The 15,126-nt window shown below is 38.4% G+C and overlaps 1 long non-coding RNA gene across 1 annotated transcript in view; it reads left to right on the forward strand.

Annotated features, from left to right (window-relative positions):
• LOC125321647 overlaps positions 1 to 12,252 on the forward strand; it is a 29,754-nt gene extending 17,502 nt beyond the window's left edge. Inside the window, exon 3 of the long non-coding RNA XR_007201626.1 lies at positions 11,677 to 12,252. This is a non-coding gene — a long non-coding RNA (uncharacterized LOC125321647). The remainder of the gene's footprint in view (positions 1 to 11,676) is intronic.
• Positions 12,253 to 15,126: the final 2,874 nt, after the last annotated feature.

The following is a 15,126-nucleotide window of genomic DNA, read 5'->3' on the forward strand; positions in this document are numbered from 1 at the left end:
AATAAATCACTATGCACTTGTTTGTAAGCACAGTTTAATGTCAGTAACAGGAATAAAGCAAAAACAATCGCATAATCTGAGGAACTGTGCTGCAAACTGGGTCACTGAAAAGACTCAGGCTGTAAAAAGATATTTTGGAGTTGTTATTTGACACTCTGAGCAGTTGCCAAGAGCTTGCCTGACTGAGCACAACCGTCAACATTTTGTGCAACTCAAAACTCCTCATGCACTCAGCTCCCAGGTTTCTCCGTTCTTCTAATGACCCATTTGGGGAGTTCTGTGGGACATGCAAGAACTCTTCCAAAGCAAAGGCTTTCTCCACTTCTCTCTGGTATTTCCTGGGAGATATATATCTGAGTCTTTGTTTTGCCTCCCTGTTTTGTTTTTTTTTCCCCAAGATCTATGTAATATCCATACAGTACACAACTGATTTAACAGAGCAACACAAACCTGCTGTAACTGACTACTCAAAAATGCTGCCTCATTAAATGCCAGCCTGGATCCCTGATTCTGTCTTTGTCCCTGGTTTTTAAGGCTTCAGTCAAAACACTTTGTCCAGAATGGTAACCTTTACTCACCTGCAGATGTGTATCACTGCTTCATGCATTAATGACCTTGATAGTTTCTGTGACTTGAATATTTTACCTTACCTGTTTTACCATGGTTTTCTTCTAAGCTGTCCAACTAAAGTCCCATGGACTCCCAATCGTGAAGATGAAGCACCTAGTTACTGCACAGTGCTTTGCAAACATCTGGACAAATACACATCTTAAAAAAAAATATATATATATATGCTCTTCCATGACTTTTTTTGCTTGATGTCTCACACATTGCATGGCATGCTAACAGCAAAAATGTTTTGTATAACACAAGTAGCGTACAGTTTAATGTACTTACAGGCACTGTAGCTGTGAATGGAGGACTGAGGTATTTGATAGCACTGATCTAAGAAATCCATAGGAATGTCTGTTACTACACCTTGCTGCATGCTTTTATTTTCTTAACAGACCAAAATAATTCTAAAATAGACAGCATTTTAAAAAACAAGAAGCAGGACACTCTGGATTTTACCCATTTTAATACATTACTCTTTACTTGAATAATTCAGTGTGACATGAAGCTTCCAGATATGCAACTTGAATTCCAAAACTAGTTCATATGTACATGACAATTCTTAGTAAGTAACTAAATGTTTTGCATTTTTAAAGCATAATCTCCTCGTAGTGAAGAGGAAAAGAAGAAAAACATTCTTGATGCACACAGAAAAGGAAACAGAAGATATAAGTTCTGGATAAGGTCTCTTTGTTTGTAGTTATAGACAGAATTGAATCCATATTTATATTTGCTGTGTTTACCTTCAGTTTAAGTCAGTTAAGTTGGATTAGAGAAGTGTCAAAGATGCAGTGTGCAGTGATTGCACTCTTGTCTATATTCATCAAAGAAACCTCCTTCAGTGAAAACATGAGGCACAAAATTGTTATCAATTACTATTTCTTTCTACTGTGCATCAATCTTTATAACTTTACAGTATGTAACAGGAATGCATTGGGTACATGAGAACAGAGGACATTCTCTGCAGTTAGCAGGGACTGTGAGCACACTCATCCTGCTTCTCTGCCACTTTGTCACTCCACCTCTGGGCAGACAGGCCAGTGCTGTGCAGCACACAGGGAGGGGATCACAGATGAGGAGGCAAATATCCAAAGGAGCCCGATTTCTGCTTTAAGATCTGTTTGGCTTTAAGTGTGTGCAGGGCTACTGTATGCCTGCACTTCCCTGAAGTGGCTTGGTTTGTTGCCTTTAGGCTTTGTCCAAGTGCAGTTTGAGGATAAGGGAGAGGTTGGTAGTGATTTTCGAGTGCCTGACGATGTGGCAGGAGCTGCTGTTGGGTGCTGTATGTGCTCCCATGAGTTTTGCAGCTGAAGTGCTCTGGGTCTGATGTGCCCCAGCTGCACCGTGCTTGCTGTGCACAACTTACACAGCAAGTGGGAGCTTGGGCACAGTGTGCTGCCCTGATTAATGTGGCTGCAGCACTGGACGTCTTCACCATCCCTTTTGGCTCGGTTCAGGGTGTTCAGACAAGTGGGATTTCTTAGTCCTGCCTGCATGTGTATCTGCCTTATTTCATCTGAACAAACTTTGACTGTGGACAGAAAAAGGCGTTTCTTCTGAATCACAGATTGAACCAGTCTATGAGTTTCTCAAATAAGACTTTTGAAGAAAAGCTTAACATTATATAGTAATAAGCCCATCTGTCTTATAATGCAAATGGCTTACCAGTTGAACTCAGTAGCTAAATTGCTTTTTCTACAATAACAACCCATTGTTCTAAGAAAGGAAGAAAGCAGGTAGAAAATAATACCAATTCATACTGATGCTTTAAGCTGTACAGAGTGAAAAAAGTGAAAAAGCTAAACATTATTCTTTCTTACCACTTCTCTTAATTTCTCATGAAATTCATTTGTATGACCTTTAGCCACTTTTATTTGATGATATATAGTGTAGTATTCTTGGGCAGAGAGTAAGTTAATCTTTCTGTCAGAGGGGTACTCTTGCAATTCACGTGGTAGCTGGAATTAGAAACTGGTGAAGCTACAGATGAGACATCATGTTCTACAGCAAGGAGGCTTATTAGTGTTATCCATGCCGGTACTCCAGAATTGACCATCTGGTTCCGTAAATAACAAAATTAATTTACATGTTGACCAACTAGCAGCAGTTTCCATTATGCTAAACACCTGTTATCACTTAAAACCATTTTACTGAATATGATGCATTAACTGTATATTATTGGTGTTAAGGAGGAATCCAAAAATATGTCATCCACTTACATGGTTCAGGTGTTGCTTAACCAATCTATTAAATTTGCTGAAGAGTTTATACAAGAAACAATTGTATCTAGGAGGAACACAAGAGAACATTGTTAATTATCTTAAATATTTCTGATTACTGCATTAAAAATACACTCTTCTGTCTGTTGTGGTGTGGGATGTGTGTGAGGATGCTTATATGAGGTATGCCAGTCACTCTTTCTATTTATTTCAGGCTTTTGTCCAGTAATTAAGGATAAATATGTGCAGATATTATTATATTCTTATTACTGGTAGGTGAAAGAAAATCCAGAGAGAGCTGTTCGAATTTGTAAAAGAAATGTCACTAGACAAATCTTGCAATAATCTCTCAGCCGGAGAAGGAGAAAGCTTTTAGTCTTTCAAGAAATGGCTTGTTGCTTTTTGTTTCCTAAGGATCTGTGGACTTAAAATATGTTGCATAGCATTGTATGAAGAAAAAAAAACCTTTCAGATGACAGGAAAAAACTTTTGGATGACAGATTTTTGCTTTATTATCTGTTTTGTACAGTAAACTGAAGACTAGAAAACTTCTGGGGAAATAAGCACTTATTATGGACTGAAATTTTAGGAAGGTAGGATGGCCTGTATACTGCCTTAGTCTAATTTGCTCTTAGCCAGCTGCATAGCCACAAATAAAATCTTTTTTGTAACACAATGGACTTCATCTCCTAATTTGTTCCAAAATGGGTAATCAGCAAGCCTCTTGTCTGAGGTCTAGACAAGAATCAAATACAAAAATGAGAGACATCAAAATCATCTGTCTAGAAATGAGGCATATGTCTGTCTGCTAGATTTTGAGGTTTTTTACTCTTTCTGTATCTTTTACTGGCAATTTGCTTTTCATATTTAATTTAAACAGCAACAAAATTTTTCTTTCACTTCGGTACTTTCAGTCTCACTTCAATGCACATGAAAAGCTTGCTCTGAGCATTCAGGTTCAAGGTGACATTTATTTGTTTGGGTTTCATGGGTCTTGTAGTCCCAGAAGGATGTGTATAACAATTAGATGGGTATAATAAAATCACACAGTTAATTGAACCAGAAATTTTTATCCCCCAACTCTTGTACAGCTATTCCTTATAATTTACTGCTTTATGAATATCTCTGAATATTTTCCTGAAGGTTATGCATGTGGCATTGGCAAAGCTACAGGGCATCCACACATATATACTCTTCAATATGCTCTCAAATGATTTTACAGGTTCAAAGGTCTTAGCTCATAGTAAAACAAACTAATAACTTGTAGGTATGAAAGATTCCTTTGAAGTTTGTGATTTTGTCCAGGAAAAAGGAGTTAGGGTGACCTGTCCAAAGGCAACAAGGACTTTAGAAATGATTGTTCAGCCAGGAGTATTTAAGTGACTGTCCATGAAGATCTTCAGTCCATTTAAAACACAACAAACAGGAACACAAGTAGAAACAAGTAATAGCAAAGAAAGATGTTTTAGGGTTTGAGGTATTAAAATGTAATGATGATTACTGTATACTAATGGCAGAAAGGTTTTGTTGGAAGGGAATACCTGGAGGTTATCCAGTTCAGTCTTGATGCTGTGTGAGCTTCTGTTGACATGGCATGACCTCATGTAGAACAGTAAAAATGCATTAGAGAGGAACTAAAATAAAATTCAGATGGAATTTCAGAAACTGAGACATCATTTTTAAACACAAACAAATCACAGAATGTGTTTTACAGCCAGTTCAAAATTTATTTTAATTCCAAATCAAAATAAAAAAGGCAAATATATTTTCCTAATATAAGGAAAATTATCTTCTTTTTTAGCAAATTGTAGGACATTCCTCTACTAAATTGACAAAATTCTTCAGAAGCAAGCCCTTAATTCTTACAGGTGGAGGATCTGGCAATTATTCTTGTAAACATGGTAAAAAACCAGGAGTGTGGGAAGTCCACTATGGACAGAACTATTATTTCCCATTCATCCTAATCAAAAGAGGGGAAGAGACTCCTCTGGGGCGTGATCCAGGCAGGAGGTGGCTGCATTCCCCTGTTGAAGGGACACTGCTCTGACTTTAGAAATAGGCATTCTGACTCAGCAATAAAGGCCTACATGTTTAATAAAACGTAATGGGAAGGATGTGTGTCCTGAAAGTGCCTTTTCCTTTCTTAGAAATTTAGAGGGAACACTAGATGGCCAGCTCAGATAAAAGTATCTGCATTTGGTTGAAAGAAACCCATCCTAGGAGTGAAGAAGTCTTGATAACCAGCTGAAGGTTAAAAACCAGCTACTACTTTACAGTTACTACTTTTATGGAGATAGTTGATGTACATTGACTGCTGACGTTGTATTGCCTTGCGTGGCTTTCACCACAATATCTGATCTTTATGAAAGCCTGTACAAACAAAAAGAGGAATCTACAGGGTGTCTTGAAAAGGGAGATTACACTAAGTAAACGAACTCTTCTTTTTCTTTGTGCTTTTGAAATTAAATGTATGAGCAACAACAACAAAACTCTACATTTGTCATAATTGTTCCTCAAGGGCAAAGTGTCTATATAGAGAAAAGAAAAAAAAAAAAAATTATGTAGACAATTGCATCTCTGAAGGTTTAAAATAGTCTTCCTGCCTCACTTTTGTATGTTGCTTTTATTTTTTTTTTAAGTAGGAGCCAGTGACACAGGATTTTTTTTTTTTTTGAGGCATTGCACATTTAATTAGCCACATTCACTCTTCTTGAACTGGACCAGAGGTAAGTGAAACTATCATCCTCTTCTCCTGGCACTTTGGATTGATTTGAGAGTAAGACATTTGCCCTAAGGGAGAGAGGCATTGCGTCTGCACAGAGCCAAACAAATGTTTTTTAATTAATGATTTATTCAGCTTATGCATTTCTTTGTCGGCATGTAACAGAACACCCCTGGGAAGATCACTGAGAGAAGAGGCTGAACTTGGGACCTTGAATCTGAAACCAGGAATGTCTACTGCCAAAAGCCTCGTCTTTGTCTAACAAAGCCGCTTCGGCATTGTAACCCTGAGATGGGGTCTCTCCACTCTAGAGAGTCTTGTTTCCCTGGGTATCAGTCAATCACTGTTTAACTGGCTGCCTGACACCCAGCCAAATCCAATCTTTTATTAAGTAATTAAATTTATTAAATTACACAGAGCCCATTTAGGTGACCTAAATTAGCATAACGCTAATAATATACCATGTTTAACGGAGGAAATGCAAGATACAGTTTTTCCCTGCCAGGTTTCCAATCCAGTTTCTTGCTGGGGTTACTGGGTTGGTGCGATAGACCACGAGTAGTAATTTCTAGCCTCTGTCCCTCTTGATGCAGCTTGTAATTGTGTCATTGGAGCCCAAACTTTGCTTGATTTAGCTTAGAAGAATAGGACAATTTTGGGTGGTGATCAGTTTTAAGGTGAGGGAATTCCCCTTTTCTCCTGTGACTTGTCAATTCTTTGATCCACCTTGCTTGGATGTCACTGGGGTTTTTAAGAAATTCTTATTAACATATGAAGAAAGAAAGAGAAACTACACCAGGCAAGGTCAAAAACTAGCTCAGCCTGATGCCTTTGACAGGGAAGGTAGCAAATACTTGGGAAGAGGACATGAGGACAGGTACAACCATCAAGTGGTGCTTCTCTTCCCTGTAGGAACTTGAAGGTTTGGCAGAGTTCCCAGCCCAGGCACTGCCCACAGGCTGTATCCATTCAGACTGATCAAAGTTCAATCAAAAGTTAATTATGGCTTTTGGCACACTGTGCTGACATCAGTGAAGCAGCAGAGATTTCTGGGAGGTTTGGTATGGTGTGTTTACATAATTGTATAATCACAGCATGAGGTGACTGTTTGCCAGGAGCTTCATGAGCAAGGTCACTCCACCACAACAGGATGAGTTCTGTAGCCTGTTTGCAGATGAGGGACTTTCTTGACCATCTTATCTATAAGGAATCATTGCCGGAATAATTTCAGAGGGCCATTCTTCTCCTGGAAGCATGTGCAAGCATTAGACTATAAGCATTTATGGAGGGAAAGAGGAGGCTTTTTCAGCCCAATCTGACACATTGAGCAACATTACTTGTTTATGCTGCCACACTGGACAAGCAGTAACTCTGCTTCCAGTGAGGCAGCTGGTGTTTATGGGTGCCATGATTTCTGAGAACGGTCACTCCAGTCACATTCATTTAAACTGTTCACAGAAGATAAATTCAAAATGATGACAAGTGCCATTAGAAATTATTAATCCAAAATTTTTATACCAACTTTGTCTCTATCCCAGACTGAACAAAATGTAACAGCCTCAGAAGTGGAGGGTGTATGTAATAAATATAAGGGTCTTGCTATATCTGTAAAACGGCAGCCACCACCCCCAAGTATCGGTGTTGTGAGGTGTTAGGGAGTCCTGCAAAATACTGGATAGTATTTTGATACTGCTGGCAGACAATGGTGATCAACCAAACAGCAGCTGCCAGTCAGCTGAATTCAAAACTGTTAAAAGGAGCTTCCTTCTCCTGCTTCTCCCTGGTACACTATGGCAGTAATACCCATAATTTCACTCTCTGAATGGTTTGCTATCCCAGAGATCTAAAGCCAGATTAATTGTTTTATGGGCAGTAGCAAAAAATTATACTATATCTGTTTGTATTTTTGCTTGGTGCATACTGCTTGACAACACGATCTTTGTCAGCTAGTGCTTTTGTGGGAAAGGTAGGATTTTTCAAAGGCAGTGAAGTGATTTAGGAGTGCAGATGCTAAAGGATCTCTTCATTTTTTCCTTCCACATAACACAGGACTAGTATCATAAATGTATTGTTTTACCCCTCTGGAGTCTCCTAAATGCCTGAGATTTGGCTGCAGAATGTGAAGACAGTAAAAAAAATCCTAGGAGGTCAAAGAAACTCAGCAGAGAGGTTGTTATGGATACACAAAATCCTTTGCACATCTCTCTGGATAGACCTGCTCTGTTACAATCCTCTTAACAGTGAGGGTATCGTGCAAAAGAGTTGCAGAGAGAAATGTATGGGGACCCTTTCCCTCTCCATGCTCTATGTTTGCAAAGTCAGGGACCCAATTAAAAAAACTCTCCGATGTTTAGTTTGCAGTAGGGACTGGGAACGATGCTTTCTATCTCTGGCAAGATCCCACAGGTTTTTTGATACTTTTCCAGGAGGGCTTGAGTCCATGAAGTTCTCCTCTGAAGCTATTATTTTCCCCAAATGGGGAAGTATCAAGGACCTTTATTCTACCCTGTTGGGGACTTGCTGCTGTTATGGATGCTGTCCTGACCCCATGAACTTTTTTGGTGCCCTGGAGGTGTCAGTGTCAAAGATTTTTGGTACAAATATGACTTCTCTGTGTTTAATTTTATATTTTTAGTCAGTTTTTTGTGTGTTTAATATTCAGCAACATCAGTTATTCTTATGGCTTTGTTTATAGCAAGCTACCAACATTGAAAACCACCTCTGGAACTGGGATCCTCTTCCTGCCTTGACCTGAGTGATTTTTCCTGAAGAATGTAGTCAAAAAAGCTATAAAGTGCTTCAGAAATCCTGTGAGTCCCTGAGGCAGAGCAATAGCTCTAGAAAATATGTTTAACTGAGAACATACAAAATGGCTTAAATGGCTTAGTAGAAAATGTCCTGAGCTTCAGTTTTGTAAAAGTACGAGTTCAGAGGTATGGTAATAAATATTAATTTTATTTTGACATTTGAAAGAGACATTTGAATGCGGCCTACGTACACTGCAGAATGATTAAAAATTATTGTGGTGTGTGAAATTTATGTTTTAGCTAGTATGATTACATCCTTCTAAAAATGTTCAAGCCTGTAATCTTTTAAAATTGTTTTTGCAGTAGAGAGATTAAAATTCAGTGAAGCACTTCATATATTTTTAAACAATCATGTTAATTTGAAAGTGACTCAAATAACATTTGTTCTATTTTAAACATAGGTCATAATGATCCACATTCAAATTCTTTGTTTCCAATAAAAGTAACCATGTCCACAAACAGCTCAGCAGAAAAAGTTTTCTTGTAGCATGAGCCACTACAGACGTGACACCAGCTGGCTGGGTATACAGCAGACATAGTAGAAAGACTAAATGTATTTCCACTCCAAATCTTTATTTCAGAATACAGGATAGGTTTCCATCCACCTTTGCCTTCTCCCACACCTCTGCTCTCAGTCTGTGTAGCTGTCTTGGAATTTCCCTGATGTACCAGTGGAGTCAGAGTCAGGAAGATTTGCTGCAGGCTGGGATTAGACAGTGACCGAAAACTTGCATGGGCACAGTTCTGCTGCATTTACTTCATTTACTTTACAGATAAGGATCTTACATCAGGATTGCACTGCTGAGGTTCAAATTCAAATCGGAGTGGAAAGTTGGTGTGGTTCTGAATGGAAGAAAAAAAAGATTAAATGGATACTAAAATTTTTAGAAATGCATAGCATTCTTATTGATAATCTGAGTAGTCTGTGTCCTCATATTTGGTGATCCCCTCTCTTCATCAGTTCTGGATTTCTCTCATTTGAAGGTTAGATGGTGTTTAAACCTCCTCCGGATAATGATTTACTCTTGTGTTAGACAGATTGCAATGAAATACCAGTCTTGAAGCTATGTTCTTTTGTCTTCTGGTGGAGCTACCATGTCTTCTTCTCCATTACCCAGCATTGACTCTCATCCTTACTGTATTCTGGGCTTTCCAAGACCTTTTCAAATTCGGTGTGTACATGTTGTTTCAGTGGCAAGCACAGGCATTACATATTTCTAACCTCCACGGGCTCATACCATCCGTGTTTCCTCGTCTGTTGTGGAACATTAGGTGAGGCAGGTTGTGGCCCTGTGTAGTATTGTCTCAATTTATTGACTAGACTCCCTGGGTGGACCTCAAATCTGACTCACTACCAGCCTCATCCAGGACACTTCACCTTTGCTGTCCTCACCCTGTGCAGGTGCTGGGGGCTGTGCCCCGTCAGGGGGGCTCTGCCATGCATGCAGGAGGTGTACCACCTCAGATTCTGGCTCATTGCTCCAGAACCAGTTGATCTCTTCCCTAATGTTGTAAATAAAGCAGCTCTGTCTATGCCCACAGAACAGAAGGGATGCAAAGCTTCAGTTTCTTGATGGCAATAATGAAACTAATTGAAAAATATCGTTGTTTCACTGAGGTACCTGAAATTGTGTGTTGGCTCATGCTGCTGTGTGTTGACTGCAGGACCTTCACTGGAAAATATCTGTAGAAGAGAACTTTCTTTAGAACATATTTTGACAAACTTTATGACTTGTCCATTAGAAGTAACTAAAATTAGAGGAAGTATTAAAGATTCAAGGTAGAAACAATATCTAGAGTTCTTGATTGTATAATGTGGGTGAAAGCACTCTCCTTTCCTTTGATACCTTAAAGGTGCTTCATATTGCAGAGTGTCCTCACAAAAAGGAGGTGAATCCCAGATGATGTTTTCAGGCCATCTGTATTTGGTGAGATGCTTTTAACGGGCAGATTCTCCCCTTTTCTTTCATCTGACCTTAAGGGAAAAAATGCATTAAGGAAAGATAGTTCTGAGAATTTGAGTGTACCTTGCATTGAAAGACAAAGTTCCTCCTTCACTTGACTTTAAACTCCAGTAATGACAGTTAACTCTTGAAGTAATGCTTTAAAGAGAGTGTCAAATCTCTATTAAAACTGAATTTATCTTTATTACTCTCTTGAGTTAGATAACGTAGATTACAACTCTTCTTTTTCTGCATATATTCTAGACATACTCCAAATCATAAAACAACTCCCTGTGGGAATTTGGAAAACACCTGTGAAACACTGTTTTCCATTCCTGCTAGATAGACCAAGACTGTGAGAAAAAACCCCCGTCTCACTAAGAAAATACTGCTTATTTGCCAAGAGGAGAACAAGAAAGTGCAGGAAAGTCACAAGGTGCTGCTGATTGGTACAGGAACAAATAGTACCAATGTCAAGATCATGCATTTGTTGAAGAAACATCAGAAGCATCAAAAAAAAGGTAGATCAGTCACATTGTCCAAATCTACGAACAGCTGCAGGTACCTAATACTGATCTGACTACACTGTGCTGTGACTTGTCCTCTTCCACAGCATAGGGAAAAGTGAAGCAAAGCAAACATAAAATTTTTTACTTCTGAAATATGTATTACATTCAGCATCCAGTTTTTACTTGTGAAAATAAAAGACTATAACAAGAAGAGAACTGATTGATGACTTGAACTTTTTATGGAAAAAACCATGAAACAAAATTGTTTAATTGTTTAATGGCGTTGTCACTCCCCAAGAGTCTTGAATTTCAGTTTGCAGATTGATTCTGGAGTGCTATATTTCTATAATGCTCTGTAGTCATTACTGGTGTTGGCAGAACGTCCCTTTTGGAATCTGGAGTGTTCTATGAAGTGTTTAGATGTAAACTGGCCAATCTAATTAAGACTTTTTGTGAAATAATAGAGATGAGAAATAGAGGTAAACTTTTCAGCTTAAAGCTGGATTTCAAGAGCTTCTGCTCCTCTTTTCTGTTGAGTGGTATCAAGTAACTGTTGTGGAAGCCATAACTTCTGCTTCATAAAATCACTTTTGATTATCCCCTATATAAACTGCATTACCATGAGTCGCAGGAACCCTTACCCACATTCTGAGATGTCCACAATACTGTATACACACAAGGTGTGACAGAAAGTAGGCAATATAACCACATGGAAATTCTGTTTGATGCAGTAAGAAGTGTTTGGTGCAACAGAACTCTAGCTCAAAATGGTGTTTGTTCCTTTTCCCACTAATTTCTTTCTGACGTGATCCAAAAATTCAGTTCCTGACCTCTCACTGAGTGCCTTGATTTGTCATTCTTTAGGCAATGGGAGCCTGTAACAAGGGTGACTATTCTGGAGAAACTGCCCAAGAGAACCTCTGTGCCTTGGTGTCCTGATGGAGGAGAAAAACTTGACTCAAATGAGGATACATCAGTTTTAATCCCATCAAATCGTTGGCCTTTCTGTTAAAAACTTTAAGAAGATTGTCTTCTATGCTGATGTTATTTGTGATGTGAACATATTCTCTGGATTTGGAAAATAAAACCAAGGTAACTGGATTTTGAAAATGAACTCATTTACAATTGGTTGTTAGAGTAGTCACAACATGACTTTCAGGCCTCTTGTGGCTTGGGCAGAACCTGAACTTAATAGTTCTTGAAATTAAAAGCTCTGCACGCCATTACTTATTCCCTGGCCATACCAGATTGCTAATATATTATCTCTGATGTTTTTGGGGTTTTTTAGAACAATATTTAGGCAAAAGGAAGATGCATTTCTGCAATTCTGTCGGCAAAATAACACTGACAGAAGATGATGTCATGGTTGATGTCTTTCTATAGAAGTATTTATAAACTATGCCTACATATAAATCTATATCCTTCAACAGTCTGCTGAAAACTTACTGACTGAATTTTGCTGGATCTTTTTAGTTTCCAGCTGTTATAATGTTTTAAAAGTTAAAAGAACTTGACCCTTACTGTGAGTAAAAAGAAATTGTGGTTACGGTTAAGGGAATTAAGTAGTCAGCAAAAGGAATGAAGATGCTCTCTGTTCTGCTAGTGGTAGCTCCTTAAACAAATCCTTAAAAATATGATTCACATTATGAAACAAATCTGGGAACTTGTGGATATCAGCAGAATATAGTATGATAACTGAAATCAGTCACTGTAAAAGGACTGACTATCTGAAATGAAACACGACATGACTGCAGATGAAAAGAGGAACATAAGTACTTCACAAATCCATTTTCTATCCATTTTATCCAAGCAGAGATTACTACTTTTTGCAGTATCAAGCAAAGACCTGGTCTTTGAAAGTGTTCACTGAAAAAAGAATAGTAGAAAGAAAATTTCCATTTTCCTTAATATGATATGCTTGTTCATGTGAGCTGTTCCCCGCTGGGTAAGGGTGTGTAAGGGAAGCTCTCCATGCCATGGAAATACCCTGTCATCTTGAAGATTAAGGTCACTAGATAGAAAGCAGGAGGTTACTTATGACAGAAAGACTTTCTGCAAAGGTTCATGGCTCACAGGAGGGAACTACTGATTGTCTGAAAGGCCTGAAGAGGCATTAAACGTCAGAGAGGTCCTTCCCAGTGGCATACTTAACAAAGAGCTATCCTCCCTTCTTTGTGACATGGTGACATTACTTTTTTAATCCACCACAACTGCTCTTTGATGAAAAGGAGAATGGTGACAATACAGCCGATAAACCTGACTGCTTTTCCAGCTGCTATTCATGGGAAACTGTATGTGTCTGGAGAAAATTGGAGGCCTAAACTTTTGAAGGCATAATACCCAGAAGGAAAATTCTCTCCCAGAAGTTCTGAATATGCTCCCGAATATGTCCACGTAGTAATGGTGTAACAGCAGAGAGGTAATTTAGTTACTGTTATGAAAAATTCTTTTGTTGTGAGTGGGAAAACATACGTATGCTATTTATTAAAAATGGACTTAAACCTGTTACCCACCTATTCACTTACAACATCACAAAATGCATTGTATTAAAGCAGAAAATACTATTTCCCTGTATTCCCATTTAACATCAGCACCAGCATCTATGTTTTTGAAAAATGCAATCAAATTACTCGTTCCTGAATCTTCTCTCATGTGTTTGTCTTCAGTTCTCTCTGCTTTCCCCTTGTATATTGAAGCAAGTATATTTTGGGGACAAGATGTCACTTTCAATGCCTTGGTCTGATTCTGAAGTAGCATTAATTGTTAGGAATCAGATGATTTTAACAAGACAGTACATTTTTTTAGCACCTCTTATGAGGGTTTTGTGGGAAGACTGTGTGAAGAAAATCAGTTATTTTTGCAATTGATTGAGAAATCAGTTTTAAAAGATTCAGTTCTGCACATTCATTTGATAGTTTTTCCAGCAGAGGGCAAGAAAGTACAACAGATGGAAATGGTGTTACTTTTCCAAAGAGCCACAGTGGAAAAGTTAAGCAGTATAGCCTGAAGATGGAACGTGAAAGGTAATAACCATCCCCCTTTTAGGGCATAATGGCTTTTCAACAGCCTTTTACTCTTCAAGGATAGTCATAGAAAGACAAGGTGGAAAAGGAGCAGAGGATACCACCAGAGCTGCCAACTGGTTCGTGCTGCTTTGTCAGCACAAGTTCCTCCAGTTGAGCTCTGATTTCTGGGGGGTGTGAGGGAAAGTGGCTCACTGTACCTTTCCTAAGCAGGCTGCAGTGACCCACAGTTCCTCACTCGATGTCCGGTTTGTGGGATGAGGAGGCACACGGGCGCCTGTCTGATGCAGGGCTCCCATCCTTTGCAGTTGTTAACAGTTGTTAAGGCTGTAAAACAGGGTTTGCTCCTTCTTCAAGGGGCAGACAAAACTTTACTTGAACTCAGATTTTAGAAGCTTGAGCTGATTTTCAGGAATAAATATCTGGGATTTTGCTTCCAAACATGAAAAAAGTGTGCTTATTGCTATATATTATGGTGGTGAGCACATGTGTGTTATAGATGCACATGTGGAAACAAGAACTTTGAGCTTTTCCATGGAATCAGTTTGCAGACTATCCAGTTGAAGACTGGAGACATCATTTGTCATGCAGCGGTATGTATTCACCAAGGCATTTCTCAAATTTCTTCAAATCATTGCAGTGACTTTAAAAATGTTGTACAGTCACTCTTTCAACTAGAAAAAATTCAAGTCTCCTGATGCAAACCTCCTGTTAAGGTCCAAACTTAGTTTGCCATGCAGTTGTTTGCTGTCAGTGGTTCCTTATGAAAAGCGTCTGATTTGGGCAAAAGTTGCAGCTGCCTTTTCTTTGGGTTTTCCTAATTTCTTTGAGTAAAATATATAACTCATAAATAGCAAGCTCATACTCTTATTTTGCTGTCACTGACAGGGCAAATAATCTCATTTCTTATGATAATGAAAGCAGAATTCTGAGGAAAAGAATAAGTTTTGGTTATCATAGTTGATCAGGCTGCACGCAGTACAGCCTGAATGTCTTAGAAGAATGAAAGCGATTAAAATGGTATAAAATTTTTTTAATGTGAAAATAATAATAATAACCTCAAAATCATACTGATTGAATGCCAAAATTAGGAATATATTAATAAAAATATGCTATTTTAGTAATAATTATCTGTTTAAAGTGTAACCAATCATTTTTGGACCAATGAAGTACTTATCTAGGAGGAAGCCTTATGTCAGTTTTCATAAAGGTAGTTTTGCTTCTCTGTGTGTTTGTAAGTTATGACTATGCTGCAAGTCTAACATTTTCGCATTGCTTGATTTAAGTTTCT

This window comes from Corvus hawaiiensis, chromosome 2, assembly GCF_020740725.1.
Source record: "Corvus hawaiiensis isolate bCorHaw1 chromosome 2, bCorHaw1.pri.cur, whole genome shotgun sequence".
Lineage (NCBI taxonomy): Eukaryota > Metazoa > Chordata > Aves > Passeriformes > Corvidae > Corvus > Corvus hawaiiensis.